This window comes from Podarcis filfolensis (genome assembly GCF_964270895.1).
Source record: "Podarcis filfolensis genome assembly, chromosome: 10".
Lineage (NCBI taxonomy): Eukaryota > Metazoa > Chordata > Lepidosauria > Squamata > Lacertidae > Podarcis > Podarcis filfolensis.
The window spans coordinates 29,211,063-29,232,033 of record NC_139612.1 but is presented as its reverse complement, the minus strand read 5'-3'; the positions used below and the strand labels follow the sequence as shown (position 1 = coordinate 29,232,033).

The following is a 20,971-nucleotide window of genomic DNA, read 5'->3' as shown; positions in this document are numbered from 1 at the left end:
CAGTTTTGAACTCAGCAGCACCTGACACAGAGCTGAATTAATCATATTCATACTGAAAAATTGGAACAGTTTTATTATGTTCCCTTGCATGGCTGCTGTTTCATTTCACCCAAAATGTCATTTCATCCAAAGCCCAAACCTAGGGTATTCAAACAGCTGTCATCTCAAATGTGCAATAGTGATCTGCTGTCTGGTCTACATCACAGTGTTCCAATGGTGCCCTGCTGATTTCATCTTCTATATTCTCTCAGATTCTGTTATCTTTGCTCTTCGTATACCTGGCAGATGTTCTGGGGCTAGCCATGTAATTAAGTACCCAAAAGTTTCCTTCTTCCAGATGCTTTATTTTCTTCAGTAGTCATTCCTTAGAAATGCAGAAGCAACCTTCAGCCTTGTCAATGCCTAATACTTGGACTTACTACTTTTTGTTTTTTTCTGAAACTTGTACTGCTAATGGTTCCCCTTTTCAGAATGCCCCAGAAGGAAACGTTTTCTGTTGCTAATTTACGTCTTGGCAATGGGAAGTTTTCAAAAAAATCGGCAAGATTGTCAGTTTCACTGAAGACTTGCTTCTTAGCTCAGTTCATTAGAGTTTGGTGCTGATAACACCAAGGTTACAGGTTTGATCCCTGTTTGGGACAGCTGCGTATTCCTGCATTTTGCAGGGGCTCTCTTCCAACTCTTATGATTCTATGATTCTGTTAGGCAGTTTGTGGGAAGGATCTGTCAGGCCTACCAAGGCTTTTTAGATCCATCAGCTGAGGGTGAAGACTCAGAGTTGGATCCCTTCTGGACATAGCTGTCAACCTTCCCTTTTTTTGTGGGAAATTCCCTTATTCCAGCGCCATTTCCCGCTGTTTCCTGCTGCTATCCTGGATTGTTAGATATCCCATAGACTGTGCCCAGGACAGGTGAGGCTGCTGATTCCTTATTTTCAAATCTGAAGGTTGAAAGTTGACAGCTATGCTTCTGGAGATGCAGCAAAAAAGAACACCAGACATTTATGTATGTACGTCAATCAACACATGGCATGTCAAGATTGCCCACCTTGCTTGCTTTTCCGTCTCCTTACCTGCATTTTCTTTACTGGTGCTACTGCTATCTCCTCATTTGGTGTGAGAAAAATCCAGGACGAGGGAGTGCTTCCTCCTGAAGCAGGTAGAGTGCATTTCTCTGAGTGAGTAGATTGCCATGAGACAAAGGTTCTTGAGAGCAGAAACAGTAAGGCCTACAAGGTCTACACAATCACTCAAGCCTGCTAACTGTTAACAGCAAACTGCTAAGTCACTATGACTCATTCTCCCTATAAAAGTAGCCAGCCTCTCTGTGGGCCTCAGTCTGTGTGTCTCAGCCAGTGTGTGTGTGTTGTGTTGTTGCAGACAGAGTGGCTCCAGGACTAGTAAATCAGTACAGTGGTGCCTCGCAAGATGAAATTAATCCGTTCTGCGAGTCTCTTTGTCTTGCGGTTTTTTCGTCTTGCGAAGCACGGCTATTAGCGGCTTAGCGGCTATTAGCGGCTTAGCGGCTATTAACGGCTTAGCGGCTTAGCGGCTAATAACGGCTTAGCGGCTTTAAGAAAAAGGAAACAAACTCGCACGAACTCGCAAGACGTTTCGTCTTGCGAAGCAAGCCCATAGGGAAATTCGTCTTGCGGAACAACTCAAAAAACGGAAAACTCTTTCGTCTTGCCCATTTTTCGTCTTGCGAGGCATTCGTCTTGCGAGGTACCACTGTAACTAAGACTGTGCCTCTGTGAGGCCTCTCAGATAGCTGCAATGAGACTCTGTGTATGCTCTTTAACTATGCTGTTTATGAACAACTTTGTTTCCTCAAGTAAAAGTTTTATTTTGTTTATGAAGAAAACTCTGTGTTGATTACCGTATTTTTCGCCCTATAGGACGCACCGGCCCATAGGACGCACCTAGATTTTTTGGGGGGGGGAAATAAAGGGGAAAAAATCCCCCCCCGGCACGGGGCTGGGGCGGGGGAAGCCCGAGCTTCCCCAGCCCCCAGAACGGGACCCAGAGCCATGCAGCTTTGGCATCGCTCTGGAAGCTTGCGAAGCTGGGGGAGGGGGAAGCCCTCCGCCAGCCTCCAAACCAGGTCGGGAGACAGTGGGATGGCGCGCTGCGCCTCCCCGCTGTCCCCCAAGTTTGCGGGGCTGGCGACGGGGAGGAGCAGGCTTCTCCCCCCTCGCCAGCCTTCTAACCAAGTCGGGGGACAGCAGGAAAGGCGCGCTGCGCCTCCCCGCTGTCCCCCGAGTTTGCGGGGCTGGCGACGGGTAGGAGCGGGCTTCTCCCCACCCTGCCAGCCTTCTAACAAAGTCGGGGGACAGCGGGATGGCAGCGTTCCGCCTCCCCGCTGTCCCACGAGCTTGTGGGGCTGGCGGTGGGGCTCTCCTGAAGCCTGGAGAGCGAGAGGGGTCGGTGCGCACCGACCCCTCTCGCTCTCCAGGCTTCAGCGAAAGCCTGCATTCGCCCCATAGGACGCACACACATTTCCCCTTCATTTTTGGAGGGGGAAAAGTGCGTCCTATAGGGCGAAAAATACGGTAATTTACTGCTGCGCGACACAGATTGCCTGCTCTCTCCAAGCACAAAATGGAGCAGAGGGGTCCATTTACTTTACTTTGAAAGGTGGGGTGCCACATTTGGTAGTGGGGTGCTTTATTAACTTTTGTTAGTTGGAGAGGGAGAAGAAAGTGGCTGTGGAAGGAAACAGGCAGGAAAGGCATTTGAATTGCTGGTAGGTCCATTTCTCTTTTCAGCCGAGAAGTCAAAACCACAAAGTGGCTACATAGCACACTAAGTCTTTTGTCTTCCGCGTGCTGTTAGCAATGCCTATAGGCGTGCAACTGCTTTTGTTTAAATGGTGCAATTTACGTTTAGGCACCATAGGCAAGACATCACTGTTGGTGGCTATCAGGCTTACTTTAGAGAAGTAACCAGGACCACAGACTCAGCAGATGTGAATGGCCTGTTTGATTGTTGAGTAACAATATAATAATTAGCTCAAATAACAAACAACTGTTATGATGATCGCGACAATAATGATTATGCATTCTCAGAGCCAAATTATGTTTCTAAAGGCAAACATAATAGTTGCAGGACATTAATCTTTCTAAAGATCATGAATGTCACTAAAACCAACAAATTTTTACCTCAGAATTCAAGCATTGGCTCCCTTCTGGCTTATAACTTCAGTCTAATAAGTATACAGTATTGACATTTAGGTCAGCCAGTATGTTTTCTGGTCCTATGTATGGCTTTCAAGGAAATACACACTTAAGGGTAGCTTGACTGGTGGCAAATGGGAGAGATAAAAAATAACCATAAATCTGCTCCTGACTATCAGCAGCATTTCCCAAAGCGCTGAAGTATTGTCTCAGCACAGCTATATGAGTGACTACAGACTTTTTTTTTTTAAAAAGCATTGCTTCACAGTTGAAGGTTACAGCAGGCCTACTTTTAAATTACTTCAAGGCTGTGATGCAGAGGAAACAAAGTTGAAGCTTGTGTCATTAGTGTTATAGTATTACAGCTAATCTTATACCCCATATGACCTTTTGGGTCTTGCCCTGTGTGAAGAAATGCATATTCTACCTACCCCACATTGACAGAATATGTATCTCCCACAGTGTGCATGTACATCTCTTTCCTTGCATGAGACCTAGAAATGGAAGAAGAAAGTACAGATGTCTTGCGCTTTCCTTCTTGCTGCTTCCTTTGAATATCTGAAGCAGAAGAAACCGTACAAAGTTTTTCATTTCTACCTCTCACACTCTTGCCCTTTTGCTGTGTATTCTGTTTGCTTTTTCTGGGCCAAGAGAGGCATGAAATAGGTCAGCTTCAGCACTGGATAATAATTGAATATTATAAAAATGGCAGAATGGCACAAAGACTGTTGGACCACATGGCATTTAATTCTTTCAGGGTTTTCCGTTTCTGGCCTATATACTTAAGCAAAGGATGTTTTAACAGCCAGAGGCGAAAGCTGCCGAGCTAGAGTTTATTGACACTGCCTTTCTTGGTTTAGCAACACTGTCTCTCTTGGTTTGATCAAAAATGGATCCATCAATTCACAGTTCAAATTGGGCACCAGCCCCAAAAAGGGGTGTGCGTACCTGTGCTTATTCACAGCCATGTTTACTAGTTCCTTGCTAGATTCAGCTAATTTATCTGTGTATGTTATCTCTGCTGTCAGAATATTTTCTATTACCTTTTAATCTCACCTTATGAAATAGATTTCTCCTTCCCACTGGACATTTGTGAATTTGTACTGTTTGTTAAAGAGAAGGATACCTGTGTGGATAAGCAAAATAGGTGCTTACTTAACAGAGAGAATTCACCAAACTTGAGAGGGACCTGCAAGCTTGCCCTAGGATAATCAGATTTTAAAAAATCACCCAAAATTTAAGAGCCTGAGGCTACACATTTTTAAATGTGCCCATCAGAAATATCTTTGTTAACGCCTTCTTTCAATAAAGTTGTGTCATGCATGATGACATGCAGAGAGCTGGGAACTGAGAGAGATGAGATTTTGAAGATGGAAGGAGAACCAGTGTTGGGTAAGCTCCCATTTGTGTCAGTCTGAATTAGTTCCACAATAAGGAGCTTTTTCATTCAGGGGGAAAACAAAAACCCTCATTTGTTTTCTAAGAATTCTTTTCTGGCTAATAATGTTATGTGAACTGATGGTGCTGCATGCATCTTCCTGATTGAGGATGTAGAAATGGTTGTTCCTAATACAAGCCATGGTGGACACTGCTTAGAAATTGAAATTCACCACTCCCCAGACTAACCCACCTGGGAGCAAGAAATGTGTGTGTGTGTGTGTGTGTGTGTGTGTGTGTGTGTGTATCTCTGGGAAACAATAACCACTGAAAAGCCGTATTGGAAATTAAGCAGCATATAAATAACTAATAAATCATTGGAAAGTATAATTATCAAGAGAGCTGCCCGAAAAGGTACCAAACAAAAAGCTGCCTTGGTTGGATGTACTGATCATGTAGTTTATGGGAATCGGCAAGAGGAGGAGGTTTAACCTAGTAAATAAGTAATTGTATATAAGGTCCCTCAACTTTCCTAAGATGCAAAATAACTTGCTAGCTGTCTAGTTGGCTAGCTAGGTAGGTAGCTAGCTGGCTGGGGGATAACAAAGAAAGGATAGAGATCCCTGCCCCTTCTCCAGCAAACCAGCATTTCTGTACTGCATAATAGCTCCACCAACCTGCTTGCTTGCTTGTATGCACTTCTCTGTACCCTCTACCTATCATGCAAGTAGGAAAATATGAAGAGCCTTCCCTGCTGGATCAGAGCAAAGACCTATCTAGTTTAGAAGACCCGAGATCAACACTGTGATTCCCAGCAACTGGTATTCAGAGGCATACCTCTTGCAACAGTGAACACAGCCATCACGACAGCCTTGCGTTTCAGTAAAGCACTGCATTAAAACCATTTGCACATATGCATACAAAGCACCTGCTGTTCATGCCTGGACTGTTGAGCGCCGGCTGCACATGGACAGAATTTCACAGCATCTCATTTTACATTCTGAGCCTGGGAAGAACCTTTGGAGAAAGCACCTGTCAGGGAACTGCCAGCGGCTCAAAGGGGAGAGATAGAAGGGCAGTTGTGTTACAGGGAGCTTCCGAAAATCTTGTGAAGCAGTTCCTCTTCCGGCGAGGAGGAAAGCCCCACCTCCAGTGGAGAAGAGGTGCAAGGACCAGAGGATGCTAGGAAGAGCCTTAACACCGAGCCTAAGCAAGCCAGAGAGGCGGGGAGCACACGCCTGCCAACACCCATCCTGTGCAGTAGTCTGAGGCGCAGGGAGGGGCAGAAAAGGCTGGGGGTGACGAGACTTTTATGTTGCGGGAGGTACAAAAACAGACCACTCCCGGATTCTGCTAGCGATTGAGCCAGACATGAACTCATGACGCTCTTCACTGTAAATAGTTTGCACCAAAATAAAGCCTGTGGGAGTCTTGCCTGGTTACTCTCGAGCAACCGCAACAGCACCTGACAGCGCCATTCATAATATATCAGAGCATTTACAAGCTGGGCAAGTTTGTTATCCAAAGCAGCTAATTTCAAACTTTGGGGACATCAGCTGAGGAGGACAAGTCTATATCCTGTATTGTATGGAAGATCTAAGTGCTTTAAGGAACACAGCTTCCATCATAGTACGAGGTACTAGTTCTGTCGCAGTGTGGCAAGTTGTTACACATCAGGATATAACTGTATTTCATGTTAGAAAGAAGTTCCATGTTTTCAGTAGAGTTTTGGGAACCTTTTAAAATAGAGCTCTTGGAGTTAGGATAGAACCTATCCACAAACAAAACCCATGATAGCAGGAGGTTGTTTGGTGCCTTCTGCAAGCATATACAGTGTGTGTGTGTGTGTGTGTGTGTGTGTGTGTGTGTGTGTGTGTGTACACACACACACACACACACACACACACACACACACACAAAATTACCTGTCTCCCTGCTCAGGCCACTTTAGTTCTTTGACTTTATTTAGGTATGCTATTGATTCATCAGGCCTATGACTTAAGAGACTCAGTATTTATATGGGATCGATAATACGGAGGGAAGGTGATACCAAGGGAGATCGCTTTAAAAGAGAGGATTTCACAAGACTAGCGGTGTGTCTTGTTAGCCCCCTTTCCCCCCCCGAAGGTCTGAGTAGAGCTATTCCCCTGACTATGCTCATCAAACAGCTTTGCCCGAGGCCTGCTGAATGAAGTTGAACTTTAAAAATTAAGACTTTTCCCCCCAGTGAGCAAGCTGAGGTGTAGGATAGCCTACGAAGCTTTTTCAAAACTCCGTTGAGTTAGGCAAGTCTTCTGAAATGTTTGAAATTATGCAGAAACAGCCGAAAAGTAAAATATTAAAAATGAGCACAGTATCTTTAAAGGGGGTTGTTTATACGTTGTGGGAGGTGTATTTAAATATGGAGAGGGAGGGTCATTCTAGTTTAATTGAGGGCTTATAAACACTAATATTTTTCCTGTGCTTTCCAATCACAGGTCTGAGAGGTCTTTTGTCTCACCGTTTCCCGCAGGAAAATGTGCTGTTTACCACTGAATCAGAACAAATGTCAATTGGATTTTCTGCAGATTGACTTGTGTTCCATTTCGGCGGTAAAGAATGGATGAGCCCTGACCACACTTGCTTTACACCATTTCCAAAAATGCAGTTGCAGCTACTTTAAGTGAAATGGTATGGGCCAGAAGAGGGCATCCATACTTTTAAAGATTACAGGAGTGAAAGAGATGACCAGACAAATCATGCAGTTGTACACATGTAACAGATCAACGTAAACTCGATCTGAAACCACAAGTAAGAGGCGAATGGAGTTTATTTACTAATAATTAAATTTCTTGGATCCCAGTAGCTATTACTCGGTGTGCATCCTACAAAAAATATTTAAACAAAGCAAAAATGAAAAGAGCAATAAGGAACATGGAAATGTTACATTTCATCTCAGTCATTTGAAATGTTACATTTCATCTCAATCAAGTGTGTCTGCAAGTATTGGATCAGTGCCTGGAGGCAGCAAAGGGCCAATAAGGGCCAATAAACAAAATGGAGGCACTGTTGATAGGTGTTTTCTGTGGCAACCTGTTCTGGATCAGATTGCACTCCTTTAGAAGGAACAGCTAGCGGAGGGAAAGAATATTTCTTTCTACTTAAGTCTAATGGCTCATCATTCCTTTCACTAATTTTTTTTGTTTTTTTGAAGTGGATGCACACATGCAGGAAGTGGGCTTCATGCTCACATGTCTCTAGAACTTTGAGGAAGTCTTCGTCCAGATTAAATTCAGCTTATCTGCACTATCATTTGCTACTGAGCTGTTGCCATTATGTTCCTATGACAGGGAGCCCATCGAAGCCTAGTTCACTCTAATAGCCTCTGGACAGGACTTGGTTGTAAACATGGAAGAGAAGTGTTATATTTCGCTTTAAATTTAATTTTCTGATCAATATTGAAAGAGTGATTAATATGAGCATATGCAACATGTTCATGATGGTTTAGTGCCTGATGTTAATCTGATGTGATTCTCTGTTTGGCCTATACACTCCCGCGGATGATTCCAACAAATTTAATTGTGGTGTTATATTGTTCATGCAAGGACTGTGTTAACTGAATTTTGACACAGGCTGATGTTAGAAAGTGTTCCTGCTTAATGCTTAAAAATTACCATGTAAACTGAAGTGGTACAGTCCTCCATATGAGGACTGCATCAAGCATTTATAATTTCCAATAGGCTTGTCTCTCATGTTTTTACTTGAAATGTGCCTCAGTTCAGTGTAGATATTAGTTTTTTGTAATACAAAGCTGAGCAATGATCCAGAATGATACATATCCGTTGTATTTGTATTCGATGATATTTGCTGTTTACATTTAGGCAATTGAAAACAACAACACATAAAACATATGATCCATACTGCCAATAAAATAATGTGGTTTATCCCATAAAGCCACAGCCTGTCTGCTGGAGTATTAAAGAAAATACAAACTATTTCTGCCAGTTTATTGTCAACACTCCTTCAAACCTGAAGGTGGCTTCTTCTTGCTGAGCTCAGACTTTGATGGGCACATGGCCCATCAAAAGAGAGAGAGAAAACAATGAACATTGTATGTGGTAAGCATTACTTTTATGTCTCAGGGTGAGATTTGCAACTCTTTCACCATTTCCATTTCATTTGAAACGTAATCAGACTATTGGTCCACCTAACTCACAAATGTCACACTGACTGGCTGTGGCTCTGCACAGTTTCTGCCAACCCTACCTGGAGATGTCTGGGATTAAACTTGGGATCTTTTTCATGGAAAGCAGAGATGTTCTACCACTGAATTATGAGCTCCTACCCCACACCCTGTACCAGCCTCCCCCAACCTACTGCCTATTAGGCATCAGGGAATCCAATCTCCCCCCCCATGTTAGGTTGCCAGGAAAGCTGGCAGGGAAAGCTCTTAACGACGTCTTTTATTCAATATTCACAGAGAGAGGCTTAGAAATGCAGCCTCTTGGAGCATTGGCGTTGCTCCAAGTAATCTACACCCCTTCTCTCCTCAATCGTCAGCAGCAGCACCCACCTTACGGTGGCCACTTAGGGCCATTTGCTTCCGAGCCCTCTGCTCTCCTACTTTTAATGCTTGCCAGGTTCTGGGAGAAAGGAGGTCTGGAATGCTTTCTAGTGATAATGTGTCAGCCAGCTGCTCCGGTTCCCCCTCCTCCTTTCCCATCATTTCCCAACTTTGCCCCCCATCTACCTCTGAGCCGTGACGACCTTCCGCAAACCACTGCTATAAATCTATACCGTCTTCCTCTTCTCTGGTAGGTTCAGGAGAGGGAGGCAGTCTCCATCATTCCTCCTCTGTCCAGTCCCTGACACTGCCCTTCCGATGTTTTGGCCTACAATTCACTAGGTTTGGGAAGTCAGCGCCACATGAATTCTGTTGATTTTAAATGTGTGAGTGTATGTTTCTTCTCGCAAAATGATGCCCCATCTTTGGAGCACCTTTCTTTGGCAGATTTGTGAGGTACCTGTATTATTTTCATTGCAGTGATACCTTTATTACTCACCAAAGCTGTCAAATTATTCTCTTCTAATACAGTACCTTTTTGTTTGTTTGTTTTAGTATTTATGGACTACTGATTATTGCTGCTGCTTGTCCTTGTTTTATTTGTGATTATTATTATTTTAATGTAATGTTCTCATTTTCTCAGGTATGTAGGTTGGTTGTTTTATAATTTTATGTTGCCTTTGAGACTATTAGTCGAAATTCATAAGTGAAACAAATTCATTTTAAGGTTTCTAGGTGAGGCAAAAAATTAAGATATTCATACTAAAGGAGATTTGAAAATTAAGTATTTTGACAAATGTGTTTTGGAAGAGACTTCCACATTTGCTATAAACGTTGGTGCTATTTTTGAATCCCCAGAGCTCACATTATTTATACTGCCCAGCAAATTATGATTTGTAACCTCCACCATGAAAGGGAGCCGTAACCCTTAAAAGGAGAAGTGACAGGATTCTGCCAGCAACATTTACTGACCAATACTGAAAGAGTGTGTGAATGAAATTATCTTTGCTAAGCCAAAATGGATAAAGTCAGATGGCTGAAAATGCTGCTGGTCCAAAAATTCTACATGAAGTGCTCCGTCTGGTTGATTGATTTTTTTCCTAAAGTTTGGGTGCCCAGATGAATCTGAGCCAGCTATTTCTATTAATCCAGCGCATTTCCCTCCTTACCAGTTAACTGAGATAACCGACCACAAAGTCAAGTTCTGCATATCTTTGGTGCACGTTGGATATCTCAATCTTTTCTGTTGACCGTTAGGGAGCTTTCTTCCTGAGAATGCAATTACAATACAGTTATCCTTGATTTTTTGCCAAGGGGGCAAAAGTCTTTGTGTGCAGATGGCAGTAACTGGTGGTTGGCAGCGAAGATGATGAATGAGATTTATTCCTGGCACTGTGCAGCAGGTTTGGCAACATCACCATGGCAAACTATTCATTAGCTGGTTGTTTTTCTTCTTCTAAAGGTTGAAAAGGCACTTTTTTCTGCAGTGTGTTGTCATAAGAACTCTCTTTGCCATCCTCCAGCCACCTGGACTAAGTAGGCTAATTGTGTTGCAGAGGCAGCTCTTCCAGCCTCAACATCTTCGAGTTTAACACATATCAAGACCCATTTTGGGGCTTCTAGAACTGCTTTCCATGAATATACCAGGCGGTATTTGTAGAGGCGTTGGGTGCTTGCAGTTAGAAATATGCATATTTGCTAAATCTTCCCATTGCCACACTTCTAACCCTGTTGGAGCAAAGCAGAGACATCACCTTGCCAACAAAGGTCCATATAGTTAAAGCTATGGTTTTCCCAGTAGTGATGTATGGAAGTGAGAGCTGGACCATAAAGAAGGCTGAGCACCGAAGAATTGATGCTTTTGAATTATGGTGCCTCAACATCTTCGAGTTTAACACATATCAAGACCCATTTTGGGGCTTCTAGAACTGCTTTCCATGAATATACCAGGCGGTATTTGTAGAGGCGTTGGGTGCTTGCAGTTAGAAATATGCATATTTGCTAAATCTTCCCATTGCCACACTTCTAACCCTGTTGGAGCAAAGCAGAGACATCACCTTGCCAACAAAGGTCCATATAGTTAAAGCTATGGTTTTCCCAGTAGTGATGTATGGAAGTGAGAGCTGGACCATAAAGAAGGCTGAGCACCGAAGAATTGATGCTTTTGAATTATGGTGCTGGAGGAGACTCTTGAGAGTCCCATGGAGTGCAAGAAGATCAAACCTATCCATTCTTAAGGAAATCAGCCCTGAGTGCTCACTGGAAGGACAGATCCTGAAGCTGAGACTCCAATACTTTGGCCACCTCATGAGAAGAGAAGGCTCCCTGGAAAAGACCCTGATGTTGGGAAAGATGGAGGGAGCAAGGAGAAGGAGACGACAGAGGATGAGATGGTTGGACAGTGTTCTTGAAGCTACCAGCATGAGTTTGACTAAACTACGGGAGGCAGTGGAAGATAGAAGTGCCTGGCGTGCTCTGGTCCATGGGGTCACGAAGAGTCGGACACGACTAAACAACAGCAATGTGATAATTCATATAGCACAAAAGCAATCCCCCATGTTCTCCCATTATGTGGTATTGTTGCCTATTTATTGTTGCAGCACTTAGCCAAAAATGCCTTCCTACTTATGCAGCCCTGTTTGCAAGCTGCAAAAGTGGGGTGGCATTTTCAGGCTTTTGAGGTGAGGGTGGAGGAAGGTAAATGCTTCAAATAGTTATAGTTGGGAGAATGGGGCTTTTGTGGTGGCTGTGGCTTTCCCCCCTTCACTTTTTAAAGTTAGTTGCTCTAGTATCAGAAGCAGTGATGGAGCTATAAGCCTTGCGGACTGCCATATCCCTGCACGATGCCTCTGATCATAATGTAGCATTATTTTAGTGATATTGGGATGAAGAGAAGATGGTGACCACTGTCTTTTCTTCCCTCAATGCTACTAGAATGACAAAAAACGTTGGTGAAGCTTTGAAAAGCATCTATGCAAAACAATTTATGATAATAGCTTTTCTTTTAATCTGTAAATTGCCTTTTCTGCCATGCAATTAACAAAATGAAAGTAATTTCCCACAGTTAATAAATTTATTTTAAAATGTGCTGAATCTTGTATATCTATCTATCAATCTATCTATCATCTATCTATCTATCTATCTATCTATCTATCTATCTATCATCTATCTATCTATCATCTATCTATCAATCATCTATCTATCTATCTATCATCTATCATCTATCTATCATCTATCTATCTATCTATCTATCATCTATCTATCATCTATCTATATCTATCTACAGTGGTACCTCAGGTTACATACGCTTCAGGTTACATACGCTTCAGGCTACACACTCCGCTAACCCAGAAATATTACCTCTGGTTAAGAACTTTGCTTCAGGATGAGAACAGAAATCGTGCTCTGGCGGCACGGCGGCAACAGGAGGCCCCATTAGCTAAAGTGGTGCTTCAGGTTAAGAACAGTTTCAGGTTAAGAACTGACCTCCGGAACAAATTAAGTACTTAACCCGAGGTACCACTGTATCTATCTATCATCTATCTATCTATCTATATCATCATCTATCTATCATCTTATCTATGAGAAATGGAAGCTGTCTTTATATGTGAAATATACTTATGGAGGTGGCTGTTCCATGGAAGCATTGCACAACATCTTGCTGCGTGAATCAGAGTTATCACATGAAGATTTACTGTACCATTTGAAGTGACCCCTAGAAGCTGCTTGCTGTGTTGTTGGATTTTCTCCACTCAGTCGTAGAAATCCATATGGTAGACTGCTCACATTTTACATCTATTTTTCATGCATAATGGGGTAGGCACAAAGGCCTGGAATGCTAGAGACTATTTGAAGTGGCTTCTGTACAAGATCCATCAGCTCTAAGGCTTCGTTCCCATTCCTCAACTAGCATTGATTGCTCCCCCTGCCCCAAATATATTCCAAATCCACTTTTTAAATGTTCAGTTTTGTTCTTAGATGGGGGCACAGCTCTGCATACATTAAGTGCAGTTTTGCCAGTACAACCAAGTCTTGAAGCTGGCAAGGCAACAATAGCCACAATCACACCAGAAATGGTAAGAAAGCTTCAGAAGAAGGAGCACAACAAACCACATTTTATGGTGAGCTTTGAAGAACAAAATGATGAAGTGCACTCAGTCATTTTGACGGAACTTCAGAATTTGCTCATGGATGATCCCATTATCCATTAGCTTAAATCTGGATGTGAGAGGAGTGAAAGGATGAGAATGGCATCTTGTCCCTGCAATTGCCTCCAAAGCTAAGCAGGACCCTGCTCCTTCCCAGGTGCAAAGTCAATGGCAAGCACAAATTTTGGCTGACCCCCCCTGCTTGTAACATGCCCATAACACATAGAAGCCAATGCACTAGTTCTAGAATCCAGGGTAATTGGTTGGTACTTTGCTTTAAAGAGAATGGGTAGTAGCCCATTCCCATGGAAAGTGGCAGGATGAAAGAAAAACCTTGGACCCATGCTTAGATGAAGTGTGGATAAGCCCAGAATATATTTGTTCCTAAAATGTAAGCCTCAATCTTCAGTGATCAATGAAATTCCCAGAGTGGCTTACGAGAGAGAGAGAGAGAGAGAGGCAGCAGCAGCAGCAGCAGCATATATTGTATTGTAAAAGAAATACATGTATTTGACTTTTTTTTTTACATTTACCAACTTATTTTAATTTTTTATCTGGAGTATCTATGCCCACTGGATTTTGTAGTCCACCAGAACCATGGTGAGTGACTAGAACAACCGCAAACATTTAAAGATTATGCAGCAAGGCTATAAAAAACTGCATGGTCTTGCTTTTTGGAGTGACACATTGAGACAGAAGTGACATATCGAGATTGCTGAAGTGTAGAGGAAAGATAGCCTACATTTGCTTTCCATGTCAATCAGTATGAACTAAGCAAACATGCACTGTGTTTTGGGGAAAAACCAACCTGCCACAATCTGGTTACGAAATAATAACATGCTGATTCAGGCTGTGAGTTGAAAAAACATTCTAGTCACACTAGTTTATTTATTATTATTGTACAGTCCATAAAATGTCGGCATTTTTATTTTAAAGTGTGTGTAATAGTGAACTGATGGGAAGCCATATTAAGGCAGATAGAGACGGACACCTGCCTTATCATTAATCAATGTGGAAATTACTGTCATCATAGTGTAACCTTAAGCCTGTGCGGATATCATTATTAACAATTGTGTATGGGTTCTCCAAAATTCATAGAACTCAATATATCACCATCATCATCAACAACATCATCATTTTATTTTATATACCCCTTCCATGCCAAAATGGCTTCTAAGTGGTTTCATTACTTCTCTGTGTGGGATTTTAGATACCGTATTTTTCGTCCCATAGGACGCACCTAGTTTTTTTGGGGAGAAATAAAGGAAATTTTTTCCCCTTTATTTTCCCCCCAAAACCAGGTCGGGGAACAGCGGTATGGCGGTGCTGCGCCTCCCAGCTGTCCCCCGAGCTTGTGGGGCTGGCCGATGTCTGCCCGGCGCGAGGGGCACTCTGCTTCAGGGCGCGCCGGGCGGCAGGCTGCTATCTGCAGCGTGGGGAGCCCCGCGGGAACTCCCGCAGGGCTCCCCACGCTGCAGATGTCTGCCCGGCGCAAGGGGCGCTCTGCTTCAGAGCGCCCCACGCACCGGCGGGAGGCTGCTATCCGCAGCGTGGGGAGCCCTGCGGGAACTCCCGCGGGCTCCCCAGGCTTGCTGATAGCTTCCTGAAGCCTGGAGAGCGAGAGGGGTCGGTGCGCACCGACCCCTCTCGCTCTCCAAGCTTCAGCGAAAGCCTGTATTCGCCCCATAGGACGCACACAGATTTCCCCTTCATTTTTGGAGGGGAAAAAGTGCGTCCTATAGGGCGAAAAATACGGTACTTTGGATGACTAATACGAATCATTATTTAATTATTGTCAGCTAATGATTGTTCTGGAAAAAAACAATGAGAAGAGTTGCAGAACTTGGGTTGTGGTTTGAGCTAAATTAATAATAGGGAATTATATGGAGTGCAGGGTGGAGAGAAATATATCTAATAGGCCCATATTTTCCATGAAGGCATGGTTCCTAACTTCCATGAGAAGAGATGGATTCCTGGAACGGGGCTTTCTTAGCTTCCCGCTTAACCTGATGTGCCTCCCCCAGTTCTGTTTGTGAACTTTCCAGAACAGAAAAGGATATGACAAGGAGTTTGAAGCAGAAAGGTGAAATAGGCAAAAGTCACAGAACCCCTTCACTTTCTTGAGTGAGTTGAAATGCTTTCTGGTTTGTGCAAGATGCTGTTGGGTCCACACATAAGATAGTGGCCTGTGCATTAGTGACTTAATAGGTTTATTTTCATCCTATCAGTTTATCTTTTGAAGTCCAGGACATTTAGAGTATACAATTTTTTTTGTTTGTGAGTTGTATTGCCCCTCTTCCCTAATTTCCCCTTAATGTAGTATCAAATTAAGCAAACTTTTGAACTTCTATGAATTTTATTGCATTGAAATGTAGGCATTTCTTATATGGAAAGTTGTTGTTTTCTTCATTAAAAATCGAATGAAAGTTACATTTCTATTTTGCACTTTATTGGGAAATCTGGTTATTCACTGGTCTAATCTGTTGTTTAGATTATTCACGGATCTAATCTAATCTATTGAAATGCACTTCCGCACCATCATCCTTTGAAATGCATTCATAAATTTAATTGACCATTCTGTTTAATTTGATTACGTTGGCATGAAAACCTAAAGATGTCCCATTCATTCTCACTAATGGCTAAAGAATGAGAAATCTGCAGCCTTTAAAGTTTTTGTTTCAGCACTAATTTGTTTTCAAAGTGTTTTACAACAAACTAAATATATTAAATAGCTTGCATTTCAGGTGCCCGTTGGTGCATATAGGTGGTGCTTGATTTCTGCTTAGAAGGTGGAATGTGGCATCTCTAGGGAGCCAGTTGTGCTGTGTAAAAACTATTAAATAGAATTGTGTGGAAGCAAACGAAGTCTTAAGAATCAGTGAGACAACCCAGAATGTAAATAAGAATTTCAGAGAGAAGGGGAAGTAGGGCCAAAGCTCACTAAGGTTTACATGCTTACCAGGGAATAAGCGTCTGAGTACAGAATTGTACTATAAGAGAAGAAAGGGACCATTTCTGCTAATTCTTTACTGTCCTGTTTGCTGAGATTTATTGTTTGACAACATAAATTTCCAGTATTGTGAGTTAGTGCACATGAATGAGCATCCAACTTGATGGCTGCTTTTGTTTCTATTTGTGCCTATGAATACATGAAGTTTCCTTATACAGTGGTACCTCGGGTTAAGAACTTAATTCTTTCTGGAGGTCCGTTCTTAACCTGAAACTCCACTTTAGCTAAAGGGGCCTCCCACTGCTGCTGCACGATTTCTGTTCTCATCCTGAAGCAAAGTTCTTAACCCGAGGTACTATTTCTGGGTTAGCGGAGTCTGTAACCTGAAGCGTCTGTAACCCGAGGTACCACTGTACTGTTAGTCTGTCTACTCCAGTACTTTGACAGGCAGTCGCTCTGTAAGGCTGAGATAGAGGTGTTTCCAGCCCCACAGCCTATAATCCTTTTAAGTGGAGATGTGGGGGACTGAAGATAGAACCTTTGCTCTACCAATCATGTTCTGTCTATTGAGCTATCAATCTTTCTCTGATTCACAGCCTCTCCCCAAAAGCCAGCAACTTGTGGTCATCACACAGTTTTCTAAAAGTGATAAATTAATGACCAGCCACAGCAATAGAAAGCACTGCATGATCTACGTGTAAAACAAGGCTGAGATTAAGGATACCTGCTTGTTAGTAACTGAAATATGAAGGCCCATATCCATGACTATTCCTTCCAGTCTCAAGAGTTAAGTTTCACTCTACCTTATTGTAATTCTGCCTTCCAGAAGAATAAGAGTTACCATTTGCCCGAGTTTTCTGCAGCACAGTTTTTGTGATAATTATTAACCACACAGCTTATACAACAGGGTTGCCTTTTTGTGGCAAATGCCAATCCATTGAAAGCTCCAAAGCACTCCATCCATCCGCAGCTCAGTTCATGACTACCAAAGTCCATTTGAAAGCCCATGTTGCGTATGGGGGTTGTCCTTCAGCTTTTTATTAGCAAGTGTAATGGGGCAGAGTGGTGCGGGAGAAGAAAAACTTGTCATTGTCGTCATCATCATCACCACCACCATCGTTATCATTTAAACAACAATCAATGGCAGGCTGACATTATCAAGAAGAATACAGTGGTACCTCGGGTTACATACGCTTCAGGTTACATGCACTTCAGGTTACACACTCCACTAAGCCAGAAATAGTGCTTCAGGTTAAGAACTTTGCTTCAGGATAAGAACAGAAATCGGGCTCCGGCAGCGCAGCGGCAGCAGGAGGCCCCATTAGCTAAAGTGGTGCTTCAGGTTAAGAACAGTTTCAGGTTAAGTACGGACCTCCGGAACTAATTAAGTACTTAACCCGAGGTACCACTGTATTCCATCCACCCTGTTTTAGATGAATAGTCCAAATTGGTGTCTAGACAAAAGTGATAATTATAATCAGTCTGTTCAAATGAAGAAAGGGCAGTGAGTTCATCTGACCACTGAGTAATGGGTGGTGGATGTTTATCCTTGCAGCCTTGCAATATAAATCTTTTTGCCACCATAATGTCAGGAACTGGGCAGAGGAGGAATGGTGGAGACTGCCTCCACAACCTGACCCTTTCAGGGAGGAGCAAGAGAAAGACAGTATAGATTTACAACAGTGGTTTGCAGGAGGTCACAGCTCATAGGCAAATGAGGGGAAAAGTTGGGAAATAATGGAAATAATAGAAATAGAAATAATAGAATAGAATAGAAATAATAGAAGAGGAGGAGGAAGCGAGGCGACAGCTGACAGTCACGGCGTCATTGGAAAGCTTTCCAGACCCCCCCCCCAAACCTGGCCAGCCTTGAAAGTAGGAAAGTAGGAGAGCACAGAGCTCAAAGACAGAGGGCATGTAGCAGCACCCATAGAGGAGATGATGAGAATGACGAATGAGGAAGTGGGAAAGAAGGGGGGTGGAATTCACTCAGGACAATGCCATTACCCAAGAGGCTGGGTTCTATAGTCTCTCTCTATAAACACTGAATTAAAAAAAGGACAGTAAGAAACCTTCGCTTGTCTTTATACTTTCCTGGGCAACCAGCCAGAAGCCGCTGACAGCATCCTGACACATAAGGGCTCTCAGGATCCACATAGGTTGTCCATCTGTTTGTCCGCACCACAGGTATATAGTTTAAGAGTGCATGGACATCCATGCAAGGGTGTGTGTGCATGTGTATCTGGGGCACCTTAAGGCTGCTGTTAGGGGTGCTTTTGACAGTAGGGAATTACTATCAGACATGTGCCTGCTTTGGCTGGGGTGTGTGAGAGAACAGGATGCTGGACTAGATGGGTCATTGGCCTGATCCAGCAGGCTCTTCATATGTTCTGGAATAGGCATTTTCAACATTACATTGCCAACATCTTTGTGAATCAAACAATACCTTCTTGTTGAGGTGCCATGAAGTATAGTATACTCTAAACATCCGCTTTTGTTGGGTCAATCTCATTTTTAAATTTAAAGAAACGCTGCATATGGATGCTAAAGGAACTTTCCATTGGTGGAGATTAATGGAACACTCTAACTCTCTGTTTCCATTCACCTCTAAGTTCCTGAACATTCAATTTACAGCATTCCAATAAACATTTATAAACAGCTATTAATGGGTTTAGTTTTCTGCAAATATACATTTATTTCCTCCAGCAGCACAGGAGATGCTGAGGCACTCAAAGCTAACAGTCCAAAAATAGACTCTAAAACTGCTCTAGTTGAAGACGCTAGCATTCAGCAGTAGTGGATAAGTGGTACCTAAACTGCAAAACTGCAAATGGCAAAAATTCTCCATCTGATCCTATTAACTGATCTAATGTATAAATCCCACCATCAACCCATGTCTTCCACAAAACAGGCTGTGTCTCTATTTTCAGGTCTTGATTACTCAATAAAGTTAATTTATCATGAGCATGTTAATCAAAATGTAACTGACAAGACATTATGTGTCAAGTCCGTGTTGTGGAAACAAAATGTTAGTATATTCTATTTTAGAAATGTTGTTAGCTGGACTTAAAATTCAAGTTCTGAGGCTGCCCAAGTCTTTCTAAGCACTTAGGGGCCAAGTACTAAACTCTGCCAGTCTGTTTGAGGAAATAATGTTATTTTCAGGTCCTTCCATAATGATATTCCATCCTGAATATTCTGCATCCATCACACTTCCCAAGAAACTGGCTGTCCTGCTTCCTTATATTGTTTAAAAGAGAAGTTAGCATCTGTTAGTTTGTTTGTTTCTCAGAAATACTGGATCCCTAACTGGAAGCTTTTTCCTGTAAGCTACCAATTCCTTTCAATTGGTATATCATGGTATTCTGTGTCATTAACATTCACCTTGAACTAGAGACAATATTGATACTGTCTGAATATGTTTGATTTTCCACTCTCGGCATTGTTCATCATATTGAACGTGCATCCCATAAGTCTAATACAGAACAAAATAATACTTGGCCTAGCAAAGCATCATCTGCAACAAAATATTTCAAAACTGTTATTGGGAGAAAACTTTTTTTTTTAATCGATGGATAGCAAACAGAGGTTTTACATCTCTCCAGCAAGAAGCTTATTGGCGTGTGAAGAATTTGCACTGCCTCCCCCCTCATTTCCCAAAATACGTGGTCAGTTGAGTAAGGCAGACACACAGATGATAAATTTTCACATGAAAGATGGTAAACATGTAAAAGTAACAGGATTGGTGGGACTGCAGCAGAAAGCCTTATTGGGTAGTGTGATTAGACTCTGCCCAGGGAGGCCTGTCTTATTACAGTGGTACCTTGGTAGTCGAACAGCTTAGTTGTCAAACAAATCGGTTCCCAAATGTCACAAACCCAGAAGTGAGTGTTCCGGTTTAAGAACGTTCTTTGGAAGCCGAACATCTGGCGCTGCTTCTGTGCCTTGGTTTTCAAACTGCTCCTTGTGCCTGATGATGATGATGATGATGATGAACTTCCTGTTTCAGAAAGCTTTGGGGCTGCTTGGTTGACTTCTCACTGCCTTTATTCTGTTTTGGTTTACAGCTTTTAGTTTTTGCGGCCTGCTGTTTTTAATCTCACCCTTTTTGTTGTCCGTTATATGTTATTTTACAATGCTTTCGTTATACTTTTTGTGTGTATTGTTAGTTGCCTTGAGAAAAATGCATTTGGAAAGCTGGGTTATATTTTAAATAATATTTTAAGAAATTAAATGTTTCTTTACAGGCTGACACACTTATCCCCCCCTCCCTTTGAAAAACACATGTGCCGACATTTTCCAGAATGAAATGTTTTCTGTGGTACTTCTTGAAATGACTCCAGTTCTTACACTATCAGGAAATATGTTTGCAGTACATTCATCTGCATTAGAGCTGAAATTTGCAGCTAAGACGGGGCCACCAATAATAAGATGGTATCAGTATGCCTGGGGGAACCCCAAAGTTTACAAAGTACAAGAAATCTGTAATGTGGGGAAAAACCCTAAGGCAGAACTTTCCAAACTTTTCAAGTTGGTGACATACTTTTTGGACATGCATCATTTCGTGACATAGTAATTCAGTTTTACTAGCAAACCAGAGGTTAAACTAATCCCTTTGCACCCCTAGGAGGAATGCGAGGAGTGTTCACGCGAGACACCTACACACTGCGGGCACACTAACGTGTCGTAACACACAGTTTGGAAAGCTCTCCCCTAAGGGAACACCCTACCCCCTCCTCAATCGAATGAAGACTGACAAATGGACACAGAATGCTGAG

General features: G+C 42.6%; 1 protein-coding gene across 4 annotated transcripts in view; it reads left to right on the top strand.

The window, feature by feature from the left end:
• The window catches only part of TAFA2 (TAFA chemokine like family member 2), a 137,404-nt gene that overhangs the window by 90,670 nt on the left and 25,763 nt on the right, over positions 1-20,971 (top strand). The gene's annotated exons all lie outside the window — the stretch shown is intronic.